The sequence below is a fragment of the Leptonychotes weddellii genome, unplaced genomic scaffold, assembly GCF_054177405.1.
Source record: "Leptonychotes weddellii isolate Sample4059 unplaced genomic scaffold, ASM5417740v2 HiC_scaffold_2601, whole genome shotgun sequence".
In the NCBI taxonomy this organism is placed as follows: domain Eukaryota; kingdom Metazoa; phylum Chordata; class Mammalia; order Carnivora; family Phocidae; genus Leptonychotes; species Leptonychotes weddellii.
Genome location: NW_027852237.1, coordinates 8,621 through 11,585, shown reverse-complemented (window position 1 = coordinate 11,585; position 2,965 = coordinate 8,621). Strand labels below are relative to the sequence as shown.

At 47.4% G+C, this 2,965-nt stretch overlaps 1 pseudogene; it reads right to left on the bottom strand.

The window, feature by feature from the left end:
- Positions 1–570: 570 nt before the first annotated feature.
- On the bottom strand, positions 571–2,381 carry LOC145718944 (large ribosomal subunit protein eL20 pseudogene; annotated as a pseudogene).
- Positions 2,382–2,965: the final 584 nt, after the last annotated feature.

Below are 2,965 nucleotides of genomic sequence, written 5' to 3'. Positions count from 1 at the left end.
CACTCTTGGGGTCTTTCTCCTTTTATAGAACCCCCCTTAATATTTCTTGCAGGGCTGGCTTAGTGGTCACATATTCTTTCAGTTTCTGCCAGTCTTGGAAGCTCTGCATCTCTCCATCCATTCTAAATGAGAGCTTTGCCGAATAAAGTATTCTTGGCTGTGTGTTCTTCTCGTTTAGGACCCTGAATATGTCTTGCCAGCCCTTTCTGGTTTGCCCGGTCTCTGTGGATAGGTCTGACTTTATTCTGATGTTCCTCCCTCTGTTAATAAGGAATCTCTTCCCCCTAATTGCCTTTAAGATGGTTTCTTTGGTTCTAAGATTTGCAAGTTTTACTATTACATGCTGGGGTGTTGTCCTGTTTTCCTTGATCTTGGGAGGGGTCCTCTCTGCCTCTAGGACATGAAAGCTTGTTTCATTCCCCAGACTAGGGAAGTTCTCAGCTACAATTTGCTCAAATATATCTTCTAGTCCTCTCTCTTTCTCCACCCCCTCAGGGATCCCAATAATTCTGCCATTGGAATGTTTCATGGTGTCACTTATTTCTCTGATTCTATTTTCATGGATTTTTTTTTTTTTTTGGTTTTCCCAAAGAGTTTATTTGGGCAGACCTGAGATAGGGAGGCTCTGCATCTAAAAGAAGGTGTTGGGCCTCTTGGTGGTGAAGTGTGGCTTGTACTGGTGATGCAGGACCCGGTGGGGCAGTAGGAACTTGATCTTGGAGTTGTGGAACTGCTTGATGGCTGGTCGGTGGGACTTGCTGGCTGCAATCTCCTCCACCTTCATGATCTGGGTTGAGTGGACCCAGGCACAGTGTCGGGCACCCATATCTCGGTAGCACTGGGTGATGGCGTCCACAGTGGTCAGGTCCTGGTACTCCCGGTACATGTTGTGGGTGCCGTTGCACGAGTCATAGCACAGCCAGATGCTGAAGTTCTTCACCTGCAAGGGGGATTTCTTGAAAACCTGTCCACAGTAGACAATTTCCCTGAAAACTTCTTCATCTTTTTCAGCTGAGACACAAAGTACCAGAAGTGGGACTTGGCGATGACATGATTAGGTGCAAAGATTCACTCACATGCGATACAGGGGCGGAGTGTGACATTTGGGGGTGGGCAGGCAGCGCCCCACCACTTTGTACTCTCGCAGTGTGCCCGAGGCCTTCATGGTGCACTCTCCGCTCTTGCCGCCACAAAAGAAAGGCTATATTTATGGATTTTGAGTTGTTTTTCCCTGGCCTCCTCTTTTCCCTTCTTGTCCATTAATTGGTCTTCTAGATCACTAATTCATTCTTCTGCCTCGCTTACCCTAGCTGTTAGATTATCTAGATTAGATTGGCTATCACTGATAACATTTTTAAGTTCTGCCAATTCAGCTTTCATTTCTGCCCTTAGAGACTCTATGTTGCCATTAATCAATTTCTCCATTCTAGCCATTGTCTTCACAATTGCTACCCTGAATTCTATCTCCGACATCTTGGTTATATCTGAATCCATTTGTAAACCTGTGGCATAAGTCATAGTCTCTGAGTCTTTCCTATTTTGGGGGTTCCTCCTCCTAGTCATTCTGTTGAGGGGTGGTTGAGGGAATGTATAGAGTCCAAATTATTGACCACAACCCAAGCAAGATGCACCTGTTTATAGGGACCTTAGGGTTGCTGGCCTCTTGTTCTCCCAGCCTGTCTTCTGGGGAAGGGGCCTCCTGCCCTGTTACTCAGGCAACCCTGTTTGGGCAGAGTTGCCCTGCCCTCTGTGGTGGGGGATGGGCTCAGTGAAAACCGGTTTTTTGGGGCTTTTGTTCTCTGGCAGCTTTCCCTGGAGATTTTCTGCGCGTCTCTTCTGAGAGTCAGAGCAGAAGAGATTGTTTCCAAACCTCTGCCTCAGAGCAGAGAGATCGCAGTCTGTTCTTCAGTGAGCTCTCCAGGCCACACTATCTCTGTTTCTGTCTGTGTTGCTATAAACTGCAGCGTCCTGGGTTGTGTGCCCCTCAGCAGCGCTCCCAGTCTTTGCCTCCAGGTCAGGGCACGTCTCTGCCCTTTGTGCTTCTAAAACCACCAGCTGCCCCCAGTTCGCATGCGCCGTCCCGCCGCTCTGGGTTTCTGTCTGGGGGGCTGCCCTAAAGTCCTTTCCCCTCGCTACCTTCTGCAACTCTGTGCCCCATCCCCAGCACAGGAGGCTATCGCTCATGGGCGGTGTAGGATCCCGACGGCTGGCTCCCTCCCCCTTCCATTTATCCTCCGATATCTGCCTGTGGAATCACAGCCCCGTTTGTACCTTGAAACCAACCGCCTCTGATATTCTGTTTGTAGAGATCCAGATATATCTTCTTACATCTCAGGCTGATTTCATGGGTGTTCAGTGTGGTCTGGTAGATATTCAGCTCAGTTCCAGGGACCGGTTGGAATAGGGTCCCCTACTCCTCTGCCATCTTTTCCCTCTCTCTCTTTAGTATTGATTCTAACATAGTATGAAGTAATCCTTCCTAGTACACTAACTCAAATGTACTTTGCAGTCAGTCTTGGGAGTATCTTATGTTGATATTAAGAGGAGAGAGCTAGTGTACTATAGAAATTTTAAATGAAGCCAAACTCTGCACATGTAAAACTTACAAAATATTTTGTCTACACTGTATTTTATCACATTAGACTTCCCATCTTCTTACATATGTTTTAAGATTATCTGTGTGTCTAGAGAGTTACCCTTACACATTTTTAACATAGTGGTGATCTGACAACAAATTAAACTGATGTTGAGTTAGACTTATGATAGATTACTAACCTACCGGGGCTCCTGGGTGGCTCAGTTGGTTGAGCGTCTGCCTTGGGCTCAGGTCATGATCTAGCTGTCCTGGGATTGAGCCCTGCGTCAGGCTCCCTGCTCGGTGGGGAGTCTGCTTCTCCCTTTCCCTCTACCCTTCTCCCCCCACCCCCTCTTTTGCTTGTTCTCTCTCTCTCTCAAATAAATAAAA